Here is a 21,487-nt window from a genome sequence, read left to right on the forward strand (position 1 = left end):
AGACTTTTCCCCTGTAGTAGCCTGGGCAGCTGAAGGAAGAGACAGCAGGAGAGAGCTGCAGCAATCAGTAATAGAGGACTCTGCATTTAGGTCAGTGACTTCGATCCTGATGAATTTTTGCTTGCTCTAGACAACCACCAAAAGCAGCAACAAATACAGGAGTCTTTCTTACACAGCTGAACTGTGCGGTCAACACCGAGAACATATAAGGATGGGTGCATGGTGTTGGTTGTTCTGCTTAAAAGTCTGCCTATAAGCAGAACCTGAGGTGACAAAACTTCTTCTGTGGTGTGTTTGAAGGACCTGGAAAAAGAAATATGGCCACTCCAGTTATGGATCAGATAGAAGTTTGCAAAATTAGCGAAACAGGACCTTGGAAATATGAACAATATTTTCTACAGGGCTCTATCCACTACACTGTACGGCCTCTTGGACTAATGCTCAACAGCATTGAATGATGCAACAAACCTAAAAAGAGCCTACTTGTTCAGGCCCAGTGGCCATCTTCTTCAGGACCCTGTTCTTACAGTGGTCAACTAGATACCTATGGGAATCAGCAACATTCTCCCCCTCCTGTGGTTTCCAGCAACTGGAATTCAGGACTAAGGTTAAAAAAAGAAAAAGGTAAAGGACCCCTGGATGGTTAAGTCCAGTCAAAAGCGACTATGGGGTGTAGTGCTTATCTTGCTTTAGGCTGAGGGAGCTGGCATTTCTCCGCATACAGCTTTCTGGGTCATGTGGCCAGCATGACTAAACTGTTTATGGTGCAACGGGACACCTTCATGGAAACCAGAGGACAGAGAAACACTGTTTACCTTCCCACCACAGCAGTACCGATTTATCTACAGTGCTTTCGAACTGCTAGGTTGGCAGAAGCTGGGACAGAGCAACGGGAGCTCACCCCGTTGCGTGGATTTGAACCACCAAACATCTGATCCGCAAGCCCAAGAGGCTCAGTGGTTTATACCACAGCGCCACCCTCATTTCTAATTCAGAACTATACAGTGGTACCTATACAGGGTTACAGACGCTTCAGGTTACAGACACTTCAGGTTACAGACTCTGCTAACCCAGAAATAGTACCTCGGGTTAAGAACTTTGCTTCAGGATGAGAACAGAAATTGTGCTCTGGCGGTGTGGCGGCAGTGTGAGGCCTCATTAGCTAAAGTGGTACCTCAGATTAAGAACAGTTTCAGGTTAAGAACGGACCTCCAGAATGACAGTGGAATGAAGAGTGGAATGGAGAGCACAAATAGAAGATCTGGTCATGTGCATGTTCACTGTAGTGGTCAGGTCTGTGTGATTTTTTGAAAAAATATGCTGCTTATTATAATAACTAATCACTAAACTTTACAGAAAATGCATAGTGGTACAGCCAGTCATGTTGAATAAAGTCTCCTAAAAGCCATGTTACAGAAAACCCTTCATTTATATTCCTAAAAGAGGATGTTGTTGTTTAGCCATGTTCGACTCTCCTTGACCCCATGAACTACAGCATGCCTTGGAAACTCACTTTCTTCTCAGAGCTTCTCCTTTTTTATGTCCATTAAGTTTTCTTGGCAAAATACTGGAGTGGTTTGCCAGTTCCTTCTCCAGGAGGAGAGCCATTGTGGTGTGGTGGTTAAGAGCGGTAGACTCGTAATCTGGTGAACTGGGTTCGCGTCCCCGCTCCTCCATATGCAGCTGCTGGGTGACCTTGGGCTAGTCACACTTCTCTGAAGTCTCTCAGCCCCACTCACATCACAGAGTGTTTGTTGTGGGGGAGGAAGGGAAAGGAGAATGTTAGCCACTTTGAGGCTCCTTAGGGTAGTGATAAAGTGGGATATCAAATCAAACTTGTCTTCTTCTTCTTCAGGTAGATCACATTTAGTCTAATCTCTTGGCTATGATCTGTTAATCTTGGGTGGCCCTGCATGGCACAGCTCACAGCTTCTTGGAGTTATTCAAACCCCTTTGCCATGAAGGGGAAAAGAAGAAAGATCATTGCAAATTTCAGATACTTTTGTGCATCTTTCACAATCTCCCTACTTTTGCTCTATACTGTAGTTGTAGGGCTTTTGTTTTTATGAAAAGAAAAACCTCCCTATTTCCTCCTTGTGCTTGGCTTAGCCATTGCTCCTTGGCCAGCTGTATACCTTGAGTACTTGCTGTTGCAAACAGTTTGTCTGTTTCATTGACATAACAAAGAGACTGGTTTGATCACTTCAGCAGTTCCTTCTAGTGCTTACGTATACAAAGCCACAGGCTTGGAGAAGACCCAAAGATTCAAGCCACCTCACCTCCAAATTCCATAACAAGGCTTAATGGGAATCCCAGTCATTGAAGCAATTCTCCATGAAGAGCATTCTTGATGGTGCAGCAGATATGGCAGCATGAGAAGAGGACAAATGGTAAATAACCATAGAATCGTAGTTGGAAGGGACCCCAAGGGTCATCTAGTCCAACCCCCTGCAATACAGGAATCTCCACTAAACCATCCATGATAGATGGCCATCTAATCTCTGCTTAAAAACCTTCAAGGAAGGAGAATCCACAGCCTCCTGAGTGAGACAGCTCTTACTGTCTCTTACGTTTCCGTATGTTTAGTCAAAATCTCCTTTCTTGTAATTTGAAGCCATTGGTTCGAGTCCTACCCTCCAGAGCAGGTGAAGATATTTGAAGATGGCTATCATATCTCCTCTCAGTTTCCTCTTTTCCAGGCTAAACATACCCAGCTCCTTCAACTGCTCCTCATAACGCTTGTTTTCAATATATAAAGGGAAAGGGACCCCTGACCATTAGGTCCACTCGTGACCGACTCTGGGGTTGCGGTGCACATCTCGTTTTATTGGCCGAGGAAGCCGGCGTACAGCTTCTGGGTCATGTGGCCAGCATGACTAAGCCGCTTCTGGTGAACCAGAGCAGTGCACGGAAACGCCGTTTACCTTCCCACCAGAGGTACCTATTTATCTACTTGCACTTTGACGTGCTTTCAAACTGCTAGGTTGGCAGGAGCTGGGACCGAATGACAGGAGCTTACCCCTTCATGGGGATTCGAACTGGCAACCTTCTGATCGGCAAGTCCTAGGCTCTGTGGTTTAACCCACAATGCCACCCTCGTCCCTTTTCAATATATAGTCCTGCAATTACTGCAAATTTGAAGTATGTGAAGTCTTGAAATGAAATGGTGTGATATAACTGAAAGGCAAAACTTGTCTGCGGACAATATACAATAGATTTCCTCCTCCCCTCGGTCCCCAAATAGTTTTGCTATTTCCATACATTTCTTCATGTGCTTTGCCTTCTGTAATGATCAGACTGCATTTCTAAGCAGCTTTGCTTGAAAGCAGGATTTAAAGTGAAATAACAAGGCTTGGGTCTGGGGAATATGCTGACTGTGGATTATAAGACTCTTTAGGAAGAATTCAAATCACTTTCCTTTAGGAAAACTCTCAGAGTCTCTGAGCTTGACTCTTGTCTCTTTTATGTCTTATTTAATAAACAGCAAATGTAGGAAAAACCACTCCAGAATAAAATGAGCGCATGACAGTCAGGAGCAGTATGCTGTACATGTGTACTTATCACTAGTGATATGCAAAAGACTGAAGCGAGTTTCTGTTTCTACTTCTATTTTTCCCGCCTCCAAGCTGTGGGTTGTGTCCAACAAAGTCATCCCATTACCTCAAGGACATCTGCTTGTACAACAGGACTTCCTCTTCCTCTCCTTTCCCTGTGCAGCCCAGCTACCCAGTCTGTTTTGGGGGTTCCACCAGCCCTCAAGAGCAGCTGGGGGTGCAGGATGAAGAGTGGAAGTCCCATGGCTTGGGCGGAAATGATAGTCCTCACTTTTTAGTTCATTCTCTTAAAAACAGTGTCCGACAAAGAATAAACACAAACATCCACACCAGACTTTCCAAGTGTCTATGGAGTTATCCTACCCCCAAGCCAAGGAGATAAGTAACTAGACAATCCCTTAGAAGACATCTGAGGTAGCCCTGTATAGGGAAGTTTTTTTAAAAAAAATATTTAATGTTTTATTATATTTTTATATATGTTGGAAGCCACCCAGAGTGGCTGGGGCAACCCAGTTAGATGGATGAGGTATTATTATTATTAGTAGTAGTATTATTATTGAATAGGATGTCTCTATTTTCATTGGATAAATGTTGGAAGGTATGCCAGATGCAGAGATATCTGGTTCCTAGAGGGAGATGGAGAGAAGCAGCAAGTTTCTTCCAGTCCAGTAGCTTCATCCTTACAGAAGAGGGATGGAGAACCTGATGCTCTCCATTTATTTCAACTAGTGCTGCCAATGGTCAGGGATACTGGGAAGTCTGGTCCTCCAGGCGTAAATGAAGATCCCATCCCTGCTATTGGCCATGGGTGGGCTCCCAGTAGCCCAAGGGCCACCTGCAGTCTTTGGCCTAATTTTATGTGGCCATTGGCATATGTAATTCCAGAAGCCCTCTGCAAGCGATCATTTGCTACAAGCAGTATATCTCTACCTTGAAATCCTAATGGAGAGCACAGGGCAGCAGAAAGTGTGGGGGAAAGGGCATAGCAGAGAGAAAGGAAAGGGGTGGCTCACCAACTTTTTGCTCTGGCCCCACCTGCCTCTGGCTTCAGCCTCAACCATAGTAAGCCCACAGCCCCTGATAGATGAATCCCTGAGGAAATGTGACCCTCAGCTGAAAAATGGTTGTCCCTCTCGCCATAGACAATGAGCTTCCTGTTGAGACTGCCTTCGCTCCCTCCTCCCCTCTCAGCTGCATAGAACTGTTGACAAAACAAATAAAAAAGCAAATGGCCTAATGGAATAGTTTTTGATGTGCAGCCCCATTATCTGCCTGACAAAAGAGAAACTTGTTGCCTTCACACTGCAGAGCTGGAGGGTCTTTCGTAATGGTGTTGGTTTGTTTATGACTCTGGTTGTTTTCTGACCGATCCATTCCCCAGACATTTAGTGGAGCCATCAAAGAGCGTCATTGGGCTCTTATCCTTCCGAAACAGTTGATGGATAAAGGAATATTGAAGTGGAATTAAGAAGCTCCCTCCTGGGAGCAAAACCCTCTTCTATTTATACTTTGGAATAGGGGTGGAGGGAGAATAGAAGGAAGGGAGAAAGTGCTTCACTCTCAACTCTGCAGAATTGCTGTTTTAATAAACTTCTGCAAAATGTCTGAAGCTAGAGGGGAATCTTCAAAGGCAGAATACATTATTATTATTATTATTATTATTATTATTATTATTATTATTATTATTATTATTATCATTATCATCATTATCATTATCATTATCATTGTTATTTCTCTCCATCTACCTTCCTCTTGATTTTGTTTTCTTTTGTGCACTGGCTCAAATTTTGGTTTGTTTCTTAATTTATTGAGCTCTCCTAAGGAAAGCATATAACGTAGTGTCCAATTTATTTGGAAGCTCGGGGTCTCGAGAGGGGACTTGGAGATGGCTCTTCAGATGGTTTATACGGGAGCCTATTCTCTGCAGCGATGCGGATGGGCTTTGTGTGTGATCTGCTCCTGTAGCTTTATTATATGTGTACAGTACCCTGCAAACTGGGATTAATCACTGAAATACAAAGCAGATTCTCTATTTGCTTCTTGCAGCTAATACCATGTTGTTATCCTCTCAGTGTAACATCTCATTTGAACTCAAGTGCAATGCGAGTCTTGCTGGAATGTTTGATTCTCTCTCTCTCTCTCTCTCTCTCTCTCTCTCTCTCTCTCTCTCTCTCTCTCTTTCTTTCAGAATAGAGGGTTCATTGCAGCTGAAGAGAGGGTTATCTGTGCTTTCCAGATATGTAGGAAGGTTTCAGTGTGTACTGTTTGCACAGTGGCCAGCCAGATGACCATGGGAAACCAGCAAGCACGATTCGAGCACAAGATCCTTCTCCCCTCCTGCGGTTCCAAGCAACTGGTTTTCAGAAACATCCTGCATCCAACAATGGAAGCAGAGCACAGTGGCGTAGCTTGGGTTGCCAGTGTCCAGGGCAAGTGTTGTAACCCCTGGTGGACTGGGCAGCTGGGGTGGGGATGTGCACTGGTGGGAGGAGTGAAGTCCACACAGAGGGTGAATGGAGCCCACCTCCAACAGGCTCCTCACCTGCTGCCTCCATCCATCTGCTCACAAGACCAACCCACCTGCCACTGCACCATAGCCGCCAGTGCTCCATGCCTGTTGTGGGATTGCCTGGTTGTGCCTCTTCCTAAATATGTACCTGGCACCACAGCCCCCCTGCCCTCCCCCCCCCATGCCTCTAGCGATCAAGAGATTTATCTAATTTGTCTAACCCTCTTTATAAAGCCATCCAACATCTAAGCATGCTAAGAGTTAGGACTGCATTTAAAATAGGGATGAAGCATAAAATGGATTCAGTTTGCATGTTCATGTTGACCAACCTTATTTGCACTTCCCCAAATGATAAAAAGGTAAAGGTACCCCTGACATTTAGGTCCAGTTGCGGACGACTCTGGGGCTGCATGCTCATCTTGCTCTATAGGCTGAGGGAGCCAGCATTTGTCCGCAGACAGCCTCCGGGTCATGTGGGAGTGACTAAGCCACTTCTGGTGAAGCAGAGCAGTGCACGGAAACGCTGTTTACCTTCCCACTGGAGCGGCACCTATTTATCTACTTGCACTTGGTGTGCTTTCGAACTGCTAGGTTGGCAGGAGCAGGGACCGAGCAATGGGAGCTCACCCCATCACGGGGTTTCTGAACCGCCGACCTCCCGATCGGCAAGCCCTAGGCTCTATGGTTTAGACCACAACGCCACCCGCGTCCAAATGATACAAAAACATAAATGCAGCACTATCCTTTGAACTTCACACTTTTCTGAATTTTTGTAATGTGGTTCTCCAGCAACAACAAATGTGCGTGTTAGGGAAAAGTCAGCATAAAAAAGCATATATCGGTGAAAACATGCATTATATTAGAGAAAATTGCTTGGGAAAAATGTGTCTCTGTGTTAGGCAAATATTCCATACAAAAATGTGCGTATCAGGAGAATTCTGCAATAAAATGCTGATGAATCTTTGTGAGGACATAAAAATATATATCCTAAATTAATGCAGGAGTGCGGCAAATGCAGCTGAAGCCTGGAAAAATGAGAACGAGAGAAAGCAGAACTGACAGATTTATCTATCCCTAGTTGTAAAATGGCCGTTTTCCTCTCCCATATATATTCGAACATGGAGCCTCTCAGTGAAATTGCCAGTGGATTCAGAACTGACAAAAGAAACTATTACTTCATGCAGCACACAATTCATTTCTAGAACTCACGGGGGGCCCATTTAGCCTACTCCCCGGTGGTCAGCTGACGTTGGGTAAAGACGTTTTGATTTAGACAGGCCTTAACGGTCTGATTTATCGATCTGCTTTTCTGCCTGCTGGGTTTATATGCTGTTTTCCATTTTATAGGATTCTGCAGTGGCCTGCGCAGTGGTGAGGAGCTACCCTCCCGCGACATCAGTGTGGCTGCTTGTATGGATGGGGATGGGGTTGGGCAGTGGCAAGGCAGGAGCTGCACAGATGCAGCAGCAGCACTCCTTCTGCTTCAGCCATATGGACTCACAACTGCCCTGCCCACTGCAGCCCCGTCCAGGTAATACGTATTGTGAGGTAATCTTACGCTCACCGCCACCACTGGCGCTGCTACTGACAGGATTGTTTCATGTTGTATGTTCTTGTTGCTTCTTCTTCTTTTTTTAATATAAGTTTTATTATTTTCTTTAATAAAACATAACAAAGAACCACGTTGCAATAATCAATCAAATGCATTTGCTCCACCGAGCTCGTGACTTCCCTCCCTCCCTCCCTTCAACTGGTTTCCTGTTTCCTCATAAGTTATACACGCCTTTCTAATGTCAGTTTCTGTCCTTTAATACATATCAAATCCTTCTATTGTTTATGGTCAGATACTAATTATTACCCTATGTTGCAGGATTTATGTCAGTCCTGTTAGAGTCTTCAAAATTTTACAATGATCTCTTAAATAGTCAATAAATTCACTCCAATATCTCTGGATTTTCTGATTGCCTTGGTTCTGAATCCTCACAGTCATTTTGGCCAGTTATGCATATTCCATCATCTTTGTCTGCCACTCCTCAGTTGTTGGTAATTCTTATAATTTCCTTCTTTGGGCTAACAAGATTCTTGCCACTGTGGTAGCATACATAAACAGTCTTTGATCTACTTTAGCAATCTCTTCTCCCATCAACCCAAGCAAAAATGCTTCCGGATTTTTTGGGAAGGTATATTTTAACATCTTTTTAAACTCATTATAGACTATTTCCCAGAAAGTTTTCACCTTATCACAAGTCCACCACATATGGTAAAAATATCCATCCTTTTCCTTACATTTCCAGTGTAATTTGTTTCTCATCCTATACATTTTAGCCAATTTAACTGGGGTCAAATACCATTTATGCATAATTTTCATTACATTTTCTTTCAAGACCATACATGCTGTGAATTTTAGGTTTTTTGTTGCTTCTTAAGTCTAGCGTCATGAAATACAGGTATAGCCACTGCTTTTCTTCTAGAAAAAAGGTGTCAGTAATGTGTATCCTTGAGTACCCCCAGAAAAAATGCACGGGATATAGCTAATGCATCTCAAAGTTGCAGGGAATAGCAACTCACTAACAATTGCACTAGCACAGACCCTCCAAGTGTTCCTATTTTCCAGGCGCAGTCCCAGATTTGCAGAAGCCATTCCAGTTTCCACTTTTCCTTAGGACTGCCCTATTTTCATCAGAGAAATGTTGGAGAGGATGGAGTTATGTGACCCTCTGAGACAGGGAGATAAGCAACTATACAACCTTTTGAAGACATTTGAAACCAGCCCTGTATAGGGAAGATTTTTTAAATGTTTAATGTTTTATTATGTTTTTGATATATGTTGGAATCTACCCAGAGTGGCTGGGGCAACCCAGTTAGATGGGCAGGGTATAAATAATAACATTATTATTATTATGGAATAGGATGTCTCATTTTCATCAGAGAAATGTTGGAGGGTATGCTACCATAGGGTGGTTTAGTCTATGAAATTAGACTGGCATTTTCTGCTTCTCTGGTTAGCAAAAGAATGTAGGGAAAGATCTTGACCAGGGGTCAGCAAACTTTTTCAGCAGGGGGCCGGTCCACTGTCCTTCAGACCTTGTGGAGGACAGGACTATATATTTTTTTGGGGGGGGGAATGAACAAATTCCTATGCCCCACAAATAACCCAGAGATGCATTTTAAATAAAAGCACACATTCTACTCATGTAAAAACACGCTGATTCCCAGACAGTCCTTGGGCCGGACTGAGAAGGCAATTGAGCCAGATTCAGCCCCCAGGCCTTAGTTTGCTTACAAATGATCTTGACCTTGGCTGGTTTAAAAAGTTGTGTTGAAGCATAAAACTGTTTGGAACTGACACAGATAGGATTTTAGAGGCCTCTTTGAAACCATAAGACCATACCCTTTTTAACATTTAAAGATGCACACAGAGACACAGAACCCCCACTACCTTGCAAGGCATCCCTCAGAGAGCTCTTACTGATGAAAAACACTGTTTTGCAAAAGAACAGTGATCCCTTTTGGAATGTAAAGAACTAAAAAGGGAGGGAGGGAGTCCTAGATGTCTGGGTTTATGCAGCCCCATTTGCAGAAATCACAACCCGTGTCGCTGAGTTATTTTTCTCTTTCCTCTCAAATTTAATTAACACCCATTGGCACACTGTAGTATTGCCACTGGCTGTGGCTGCTAGTTATATCTGCATGGTGAATGCTAAATTTGAATAATGTCTCTGGTACCAATCTTGTTTCCCACCCCCATTCAACCCCCTTGCTGACAAAACAAGCCTCACTCCCTTATTCCTTTTTTATTATGTTAATAGTATCTTCAACCACATATTAATCTCCAGGTTCTAATTATATTTAGTTTAGTCTCGGGGAACAGGTCATGGTGCACACGTCCAAGAACAGACCTATGCCTATAGAAGAGAATGATTTCTTTGTGCAAACTATTTCCCCCTTGTGATTAAACTGACACCAAGTGCAATGAATAGAAATGCTAATAATTTTCCCTAGTGCCTTTGATGCCTGTAGGCAGATATTTTTATAGGATCCCAGGTAACTTTCCAGCTTCTTTTAAAATATTAAAAAAGAAAATGGAAACACTCCTGCAACACCTATAAAAATGCACTTGTGATTTTATAGGAATTGCAGCAAATGTAATCAGAACTTTCCCCACACCTTATTTGAAGAGTCAATGGCGGCAAAACACACTTTTACTTAGGCCTAAGCACTGCTTAACTCAATGGGACTTAACTATGAGTAGATATGCACAGAATTGCACTGTAAAGAATCCACAAAACCATTGAAACTTGAATACCACTAAGTGCAGCAAGAGACTATTAAACAAGCTCTTTTTCAAATTATCATATGCACTTTCTTGTAATGTTTTATATACAGCATCTTAACAACTAAACTAAACTAAAACCCTTGCAGATTAGGATCATAGGAATGTGTAGACACTGATGACTCACAGAGTTCTCATTTTCTATCGCCTACAATCTGCCATTACAAATCTTAATATGCCCAAGCCACAGAAGAGAAGAGACTTAAATTTAATAAATGGCCCTGGCTCTAACTTCTGTTTTTGTTATTCTCTTCTGCCCTGCTATAGGCATATTAAGCCCTAGGGATGCGGGTGGTGCTATGGTCTAAACCACTGAGCCTCTTCGGCCTGCCAATCAGAAAGTTAATGGTTGGAATCCCTACGACGGGGTAAGCTCCTGTTGCTCTGTCCCAGCTCCTGACAACCTAGCATTTCGAAAGCACACCAGAGCAAGTAGATAAATAGGTACTGCTATGGCAGGAAGGTAAACGACGTTTCCATGTGCTCTGGTTTCTGTCCTGTTGCGCCAGAAGTGGTTTAGTCTCATGACCCAGAAAGCTGCCTGTGGACAAACGCCAGCTCCCTCAGCCTGAAAGCAAGATGAGCGCTGCAGCCCCGTAGTCACCTTTGACTGGACTTAACCATCCAGTGGTCCTTTACCTTTACCTTTACCTTTAGGGACCCCTGACCATTAGGTCCAGTCGTGACCGACTCTGGGGTTGCAGCACTCATCTCGCTTTATTGGCCAAGGGAGCCAGCGTACAGCTTCCGGGTCATGTGGCCAGCATGACTAAGCTGCTTCTGGTGAACCAGAGCAGCGCACAGAAACTGTTTACCTTCCTGCCGGAGTGGTACCTATTTATCTACTTGCACTTTGACGTGCTTTCGAACTGCTAGGTGGGCAGGAGCAGGGGCCGAGCAATGGGAGCTCACCCCGTTGCGGGGATTCAAACCGCTGACCTTCTGATCGGCAAGTCCTAGGCTCTGTGGTTTAACCCACAGCACCACCCGCGCCCCACCTTTACCTTTATCTATATTAAACCCCATTGCAACAAAAGATTCCCTGCCTGAAACTTTGGAGATGCCCTGCTGGTCAGTGTCAACAATACTGAGCAAGATGGACCAATGGTCTGACTCAGTATAAGGCAGCTTCCTATTTTGCTAAATATCCAAGCTATATTGTTAAATAAAGGATGTTATACTGAGTATTTTGGGATCTGCCTTCTCCAGTGCTGAGATTGTCACATGGTCCCTGGAGTGGGATGTCCCCAGAAGTGCTGTAGGCCAGTTGGAAAAGAAAAGACCTCAACTGGGAAGTTCGAATGGAGCATTTAATAACTTATCACTGAACTAAGCCTTTCCAACAATGTGGCAGAAAAACTAAGCCAACCTTTCGTTTGTTGTTTGTTGGCTAGTGGAAGAACATAAATGGCAGCTGCTCTTTCTCAATGAAGTAGGCAAAGATACAATTCACCTATGCAATGGACTGCAGCTTTCTGACGCTGAAAAAATGAGCTGCAAACTTGCATGGGAAACATTTGCAAAAAAGCTGCCTCCCTAAGTGTTGTGACACCTTGGGACACTATCACATTCAGAATGAGATTGCAGGGAAAGAAAGAAATTCCTGTGGTTGACCTCCGACTGCTAAGCGAAAGCTACAATTATACCTGAGCCTATTCTTAATGAAATGTTGGACCGATCCATTTATTTTGCATAGAAGATGATTAACCTAAATGCATTTAATGGGGACGCCATTCTAACCAAGGGCACATGGGAACTACTTAATGAAGCATGAGGGCAAGGCTGTGCTTGCACGGTTCAGGATAGTGCCAGCCGGGGGCACTAATGCCTGCCTTATGGCTGAATGCACATAGAGATCTTGACCTGATGAAAAGTGTCAATGCCATGGTTCAGGAATGATAGAGGTGCATTTATTGGTGCTTGTGATGAAATGGGAAAGCAGTGCTCTAAACACAACATGCAGCTGCTAGAACCCAATGTGCAGTGGACTCATAAGCTGGGGAACTGGGTTCGCTTCCCTGCTCCTCCACATGCAGCTGCTGGGTGACCTTGGGCTAGTCACACTTCTTTGAAGTCTCTCAGCCTCACTCACCTCACAGAGTGTTTGTTGTGGGGGAGGATGGGAAAGGAGATTGTTAGCTGCTTTGAGACTCCTTTGGGTAGTGATAAAGCGGGATATCAAATCCAAACTCTTTTACATGGGCAAAGCTCTTTTACTGGTGGAAACCCGTTCCATTCAAGAAGTTGATTCCAAATTCAGAACGGGGTGCATCATATGAGAAAACTTTAATGGAAATTGGACCCTGAATGCCATGCTTGATACACTTCTGCTGGATCATGCTTCCGGCTATGTCATGTGGAGATGGGTGTGTGTGTATGAGCTTCATTGGACAAGGGGGGTGGAATTGCTCAGTGGTAGCTTGCTCTCCATTTGCCAGAGAAAGAGACTCTCTCATTTGACGACTCTAAATTAAGATTTGTCCTTTCAAGCTGCAAAGTGAATCAATCTCAAGCAGCGTAGTTACCAAGGTGAGACGCTTTGGTGCGAAACATGAGTGCTGTTTTATGTATGGAAATGGTAAGCCTTGAAAAATCAATTTCATGCCACAGCTTGATGATGTCCATTTTTACTTATCATGTTTGCACTTCAGGTGCTAGAAACAATCCCACATTGTAATAAATTCATGCTGTATAATCTGACAGCACTCAGATGCCTTTATTACCCAGCCGGGTACTTTGGTGAGAAAAGAAGCAATTTCTATTGACCGCTAGCTTTCTGTTGGTGGCATATTGGCAACTGCAAAGTACAGGGTGTGAGTGAGGCTTCTTGCCATCTATTCCCACTGCATATTGGGATGGGGGGGGGGGGGTTGAGGAGAGCAGGACATACATAACTAGTGCCCAGCCATAAATAGCAGAGTTTGGGAGCTGAATGGGGTGGGACTACTGCTTCCAAGATACACAATTATATGTAGAAACTAAAATGTGGCACTAGGATCAAGATGGTGAGAGGGAGACTCTGTATGTCCTGGACAGAAGAAGCAAGGCTTCAAAAAGGCTGCATTCACACAACAGTTTATTCAATTTCTCTGACATTTCCCTAAAGGTTAACATCTGCCTTATATTAAAAAGGTAAAGGTAAAGGTACCCCTGCCCGTACGGGCCAGTCTTGACAGACTCTGGGGTTCTGCGCCCATCTCACTTAAGAGGCCAGGGGCCAGCGCTGTCCGGAGACACTTCCGGGTCACATGGCCAGTGTGACATCGCTGCTCTGGCGAGCCAGAGCTGCACACGGAAACGCCGTTTACCTTCCCGCTGGTAAGCGGTCCCTATTTATCTACTTGCACCCGGAGGTGCTTTCGAACTGCTAGGTTGGCAGGCGCTGGGACCGAGCAGCGGGAGCGCACCCCGCAGCAGGGATTCGAACTACCGACCTTTCGATCGGCAAGTCCTAGGTGCTGAGGCTTTTACCCACAGCGCCACCTGTGTCCCTGCCTTATATTAGGGCTGTCATATTTAAAAAGTGAAAATTCAGAAGTTGTGGGCATGCCTGTGTATCTGTCAAAAAGCCCACAGCCCCTAAGCACAGCAAGTGTTGTAGTGTGAAAGGAACATTGGAATATAGTGTTATAACCAGGAAAACTAACACAATGTTCCCCATGTCTGAGTGCATCTGAGGAGAACCACAGAACCCATTTAGAAATGCATGTACAAAAGATGAACAGGTGAAATCATCGGTGATACACTGGACAATAGATATTGGTCATAATATTGAAATGACAAGAGTGGGAGCACGGGTGGAACGCTGATATGAAATTCACTGCACGTTATGAGATCGAAGAAAATGATATGAAAATAGATGGTATCTGACTCCCAGTAAATTAGCAGGATTGGGTGCTTGTTGGAAGTGTAAGGAAGAAGAAGGAGGAGGAGGAGGAGGAGGAGGAGGAGGAGGAGGAGGAGGAGGAGGAGGAGGAGGAGGAGGAGGAGTGGGGAAGCGAACCCGGTTCACCAGATTATGAGTCCACCACTCTTAACCACTACACCACACTGCCTCTCAGAGAAAGAGAGTGCCCTTTTTCATATGTCATGGTCTTGCAAGTTAGCAAAAGCATATTGGGAAATGATATATAATGAGTTGGAAAAAAGTTGAAAATAACATTTGTAAAAAACACACCAACCCACAAGATTTTCTTTTAGGAATAATAGGTTTAGGGGTACCCAAAGAACAAAGGAAACTATTTGTGCATTCTTCCACGGCTGCCTGCACATTGTATGCTCCAGTCTGCTGACTTTCTGCAACTGGATTTGACAGATGTGACTTGGAGCATGTTGCATCTGAATTTGAATCATTTGCACACATATTCGCAGGACACTCCAGTATTTTTGTGATTTGTCATACATATGGATTTTCTCTTCTCCTTTTATTTGCCAAGCTCCTTTTAATAAAATATCCATCTCAACAATGCAATTAAAGTGGGGGGGGGGAGGGTTATTTGGATTTCATAGTAAAGAAAAACTACTATTTCATAAGCGTATTGTATATTTATAGGATGCTAACAACAACAACATCCTTCCTGAAAATCTATTGGGGGAGCATAAAATAAATAAAAAGAGTAAGCACTCAGTTAATTTTGGAAACCAAAGATATATTGGATCAGTTATCTACCTAGCTAAGCATGCTACAGCTTGCAATATCATGTCTCAAGGGTGCTTCAGAAGAAGGTGTTACAATATTTATTGAATTGATCATACCTCAACCTAGTCCTAGTATTTTTCATCTTATTTATAACCCATGGTCAAAATAGCTGAGGATACAGAGTTACTTAAGAAGATATTGTAGGGAGCTCATGGGACTTGGCAGAATGAGATCATTAGGCAATAGGAAGCTAAATTACTTTCTCCAGAGACAGCTGCAAGATAATGCAAATGGGATGGAACAAATTAATTTAACAATATACATCGATGAGTTTTGAATCAGTTGTCCTGGGGTGGGTGGGGGTGAGGGAAGGAAAAGTCATGGTTACTGACAGCTCAATGAAGATGTCACCCTAATGCAGAATGCCAGTAAAAAATGAATTGTAGTGATCTGTGATGGTGGCCGTTCAAGTTAGATTTGTAGTCAGATTAATTTTTTTTTTACATCAAGAAGGAAAAGGGAAATTAAGAATTTTTGAACCATAGAAGGAATTTGGAAATCAATCTGTCTACCCTTCACAAATGATCTACGAAATACTTGTATTTTTTTGTGCTCTGCAGCACCATACATTCACATTTCTTATGACATGAGCTGGAGTCCACTTCATTAAATGCATCTGATGAAATGCTTCAATCCATGAAAGCTTATGCCATAGTAAAATTGTTCATCATCAGTGTGCTGTGAGTATTTATAAAAAAAACCATTTCATCTTAAGATGATTGGGTTTCTTTGTATGAACCACGCCTGACAGACACAATTGGTAAATGATCATATCATTTTAGCTACTCATACTAAGTTTGTGGTTGTATTCATTCACTAAGATGGGTCTTCGGAGTGAACGCCTCGATTTTGTCAGTATCGGAAGTCGTGATCCAACTTGAATTGCATATAAACAAGATACTTACTTATCTTACTTATCAAACCTTTATTAGGCATTATGCGAATAAAACCATAAAAGAGGAAATAACATATAAAAACCTTGAAATATATATAAAAGGGCAGCAGTTGGCTACATACATATATATATATATACATATAGAGTCAGTGGTTTTCTTTGTTAACCTGCTCCTTGGAGGACTGCTACCAAAAACTCGGCTACCCCCGCCGTTACCCTTTGGTCAACGTCGGATAGGTAGAGTCCCACACATTCACCTTGCTGGGGTTCCAGACCACCCGAGAGAGGGGACAGCACGCGTTGACGGAGCGTACTGTACAATGGGCAATGAAAGAGAATATGCTCTACAGTGTCCGGGACATTCATAGAACATCTGCAGAATTTCTATAAACAAGATGTTAATGCTTCGCCAGTTGTGTGCTAGCATGAGGATACTCCTTAAAATGTAAACGGAATCAAATTACTCCCTTCTTTCTACAAGGGAGGGATGAGGCGTTTGGAGTCTCATCCCGAGTTGCTGCGAAACTTATTGAACCCACCTTACTGCTTCTGAGATTTTATCAGCAATTGTCCATGTGTTTTTAAACAATATAGATGCAGTGGTACCTCGGGTTACATACGCTTCAGGTTACAGACTCTGCTAACCCAGAAATAGTACCTGAGGTTAAGAACTTTGCTTCAGGATGAGAACAGAAATTGTGTGGCGGTAGTGGGAGGCCCCATTAGCTAAGGTGGTACCTCAGGCTAAGAACAGTTTTAGGTTAAGAACGGACCTCCAGAACGAATTAAGTTCTTAACCCAAGGTACCACAGTACTACCTGTCTCAATGACCAGAAACTAATATTTTTAAAAATTAAAGAAATGTTGAGGAAACTGAATTCTACTCCCAATACAACACCAAACATGTTTTCTGCACTTCCACAGAACAATGGCAAAAGCAGAAGACCTTCTCAGTAGTGGCACCCTCCCTGTGGAACACCCTCCCTTTGGATGTCAAGGAGATAAAGAACTACATAATGTTGAGAAGACATCTGAAGACAGTCATGTATCGGGAAGTTTTTAATGTTTAATATTTTACTATGCTTTATATATAGACACGGGTGGTGCTGTGGTCTAAACCACTGAGCATCTGGGGCTTGCGAATCAGAAGGTTGGCGGTTCGAATCCCCGCAACGGAGTGAGCTCCCGTTGCTTGGTCCCTGTTCTTGCCAACCTAGCAGTTGGAAAGCATGCCAAAAAGTGCAAGGAGATAACTAGGTACTGGTCCGGTGGGAAGGTAAACAGCATTTCCATGTGCTGCTCTGGTTTCGCCAGAAGTGGCTTAGTCATAATGGCCACATGACCTGGAAGAACTGTCTGCAGACAAACGCCAGCTCCCTCAGCCAGTAAAGCGAGATGAGCACTGCAACCCCAGAGTTGTCCGTGACTGGACTTAACTGTCAGGGGTCCTTTTATGCTTTATATATATCTTGTTTAATAGTTCACTATGCTTTTTATATATTTAGTTAGCCGCCCAGAGTGACTCGGGAAACCCAGCCAGATGGGCATTGTATAAATAATAACAACAACAACAACCAGTACCAACAATCTCAAATTAGTACATTTCTCCAAAGCAACATATCGAGCAGAAATAGCAAGGATTTTGTAAGTATTATACATTTGTGTAGCTCCACCTCCTTTTGAGTGGGAGGGAGTGCTTGGCGGATGTGAAATGACAATTCACCCACCCAACAAATGGAGGAAATCACTCGTGATGTTTCATTATTTATACCGAGTCCTTGCACTTTCGCCACCTATGGAAACATTCTTGTTCATTGCAAGATTTCCAGTTTATTACAGCCATAAAACATTGCACACATGTTTTCTTCCCCAAATCCCTAAACAGACATCGTAGGGGGAAGGGCTTCTGTGGGAGAATCTTGGTAATTTAATAGCTATAATAACAAGAGAACCTTGAACTGAACTGAACGCAAGCTGAAGGGGAAACGCTTTTGTCTGTGGCAGCATTGAGAAGAGTGGCATTGTCTGGCTGAGCTGCACACCCCCCCCCGCCACACACACATACTTGAAACCCTGCCTCACAGCTGCATGGGGCAGATCCTGCCTTAGGCAGGTTCAGCAGTTTACATGCTTCTCCTAGAATCTAAATTCTGACTGGTGTTTTTAAGCCTGCCTCTCTTAGGCCAATAATCCTGGAATTTTCCTTCTCTGCTGCCAGAATCAACAACGGTAGATATGAAGAACGTCTGTCTGTTGCAATTCAGTAGCAAAATGGCCACCTGTATGATAGGTATGCAATGTGTACCAGTTGTGGTTTCTTTCAGCAGGAACTCAGGGGAAATGAGTTCCCTTACCTTATAAAAATTAAATGATAATAATTGTTTTTGTTTTCATTTTGGAATGGATGTACATCCAATGCTTGAGGCAAAAACCCATGTATAGTGGTACCCTGGTTCTCGAACTTAATCCATTCTGGGAGTCTGTTCGACTCCCAGAACCATTTGAAAACCAAGGCGTGGCTTCCGATTGGCTGCAGGAGCTTCCTGCACTAAGTTGGAAGCTGCGGAAGCCACGTCAGACATTCAGCTTCCAAACAACTTTCGCAAACCAGAACACTCACTTCCGGGTTTGTGGCGTTTGGGAGCCGATTTGTTCGGGAGCCAAGCTGTTTGACAACCAAGGTAGCACTGTCTATCTGTAATCAATAAAGTTGTGGCCATTTCTAATCCAGATCATTGTCTGCTTGAGTTTATTAATTATATCTTGCATTTAGCCATTGCCCGTGTGTGTGTGTCTGTGTGTGACGACGACTGGGCCTGCAACCAACCAACCAACCAACTAACTAACTTCGTGGTGAGTTCCGCCACCTTCCCCCAGAAAAAAAGCACTGAATACCAGATGGATATCTGAAATCCCTAGGTATCACCCAGGGTGTGGGGACAGTGTTTTCCCCATAGGCATCTGGTTGGCCACTGTGGGGACAGGACAAGGTGGACCTTTGTTCTGATCCTGCTGGACTCTTCTTATGTTTCAGAGTCTTCTAGGACACAGTCACATGGGATCCCTGCTGGTGAAGGCTGAACTGTCCACTGGGAGTTGGGTAGTCGTTGTCTTCTGATTCAGTGCTATTTCCTAAAAGTAATCATCTGGACAGAGGGCAATTAAAGGGGTGCACCGAGTTGCTGTCTTCATACATTTCTCCAATGAAAACAAGGACATCTTATTCAACAACAACAACAATTTTACCATTTATACCCTGCCCATCTTACTGGTTTGCCCCAGCCACTCTGGACGGCTTCCAACATATATAAAAACGTAATAAAACATTAAACATTTAAAAACTTCCCTATACAGGGTTGCCTTCAGATAGCTTGGGGGTTGGATAATTGCATACCCTCCAATATTTCTTCAATGAACATAGGAATGTCCAAAGGAAATGTGGGGCATTCTGGGATCAAATCAGAAACCAGGACGGCTTCTGTAAATCTGGGACTCTACCTGAAAAATAGGGACACTTGGAGGGTCTGAGTCTTGAGTCTTGAGCTAAGCCTCCTTTAAAGGTAAAGGGGCCCCTGGGCATTAGGTCCAGTCATGGCCGACTCTGGGGTTGTGGCGCTTATCTCGCTTTATTGGCCGAGGGAGCCGGCGTACAGCTTCTTGGTCATGTGGCCAGCATGACTAAGCCGCTTCTGGCGAGCCAGAGCAGCACACGGAAACGCCATTTACCTTCCCGCTGGAGCAGTACCTATTTATCTACTTGTACTTTGACATGCTTTTGAACTGCTTGGTTGGCAGGAGGTGGGACCGAACAATGGGAGCTCACTCCGTCGTGGGGATTCGAATTGCTGACATTCTGATCGGCAAGTCCTTGGCTCTGTGGTTTAACCCACAGCGCCACCCGCGTCCTTCGGGTGGCTATAACTGGCCAGGAAGGGCAGGTGTCTAGAGGGCACATGGTCAGACACATTACTGAATATAATGGAAAACTGAATGGATTTAACAGGGGTACTTCACACTCCTTGCTCAACACCCTTTCAATCTGGGGCTGGTTTAGATTGCTCCAGTTCTTACTTTGTGCAGTAATGTGTCTGCATGTAATGTACAACCTCTCTCCTAGTAAACACAGGAAAGTTGATGGGTTTTTCTTTTTAATTTTCTTAATGATTTTCAGTTACCTACATTTCAATCGAAATAAAAAAAAACAAAACAGAAAAAGCAAGGGACTAATTGTAGGGCTAATTGCAGTCGTCAACAGTCGTCAACAGGTTTACCATACCTGTTGAGTCAATAACCCATCTCCTACTACCCTTCTGAGAAAAACCCTATCCCACCCTCCCACTATATATAAGGGTCTGGTGACTTCTGTTTCAGTGTACCTGAAGAAGTGTGCATGCACACGAAAGCTTATACCCAGAACAAACTTAGTTGGTCTCTAAGGTGCTACTGGACAATTTATTATTATTATTATTATTTTGACTGCATCAGACCAACAGCTACCTACCTGAATCTAGAATACATTTCAATCATTTTACAGTCATTTTAACATTTCAAAACTCGACTTCCTTCCTCCTTATTCTACGATTCCTTAAATTTATTTTTATCATTTCCTGCATATTCTAAATTAACTTAACTTATTCTTTTATTCCTCTACCTTAATTATTTACTCTTATGAAACTGCAGGTTATTACAATAACCTTGCTAATGTCCTTATCTGTTTACATAATTTGTACATAATCAATAAACCATTTCCATTCTTTTATAAAAAGTTTGGTGTCTTGATTTCTTACTTTCCCAGTAAGTTTCACCATTTCTGCATAGTCTACAAGTTTTTGTATCCATTCTTTTTTCGTTGGGACTTCTTCTTCTTTCCATTCTTGCCGCTGTAGTCACATACAGTACATGAATAACTTTTGATACTGTAATTCCCAGAAGAAAAGCTTCTGAGTTTCTTTAGAAAGAAGGAAAGAAAGAAAGAAAGAAAGAAAGAAAGAAAGAAAGAAAGAACAATTGTAAAAAAAGAAAAAAAGTTGTTTCTTTCTGTCTGTCTGTCTTTCTTCTAAAAAGCCATGTTTTTTAAAAAATGGATCATTGACTTTAATGTATCTCCTTCTGAATCATTTGCCAGAAGCTGAACTGAGACTCACTGGGTTTGATGCTCAGCTGTCAGAATGTGTACGGTCAGAGAGTGTCTTGATGCGTGTGTGCAAGTGTATGTATGAACATGTGCACTCAAGTTTTCTGGATGAAAGCACCCTTGAAATAAGAAACCATTGCCATTTATTTTATGCAGTACAGTCTCCATTTTTATTGTTTTTGACAGCCACCGTTATATAACTTAATGCCACTGCAGAAGCTTGTTTCAGACCCACCATACATAGTGCATAACTCTTTCCTCCCTTCTTGAAAACCTTCATTCCAAGTTCAGAATCAATCCTGTTTTACTCTTTCGTAAATGAATGGGTTGCCTTTGGGATGATGGTACCAAATACTCAAAGGA

This window comes from Podarcis melisellensis (genome assembly GCF_964234715.1).
Source record: "Podarcis melisellensis genome assembly, chromosome: 17".
NCBI classification, from domain to species: domain Eukaryota; kingdom Metazoa; phylum Chordata; class Lepidosauria; order Squamata; family Lacertidae; genus Podarcis; species Podarcis melisellensis.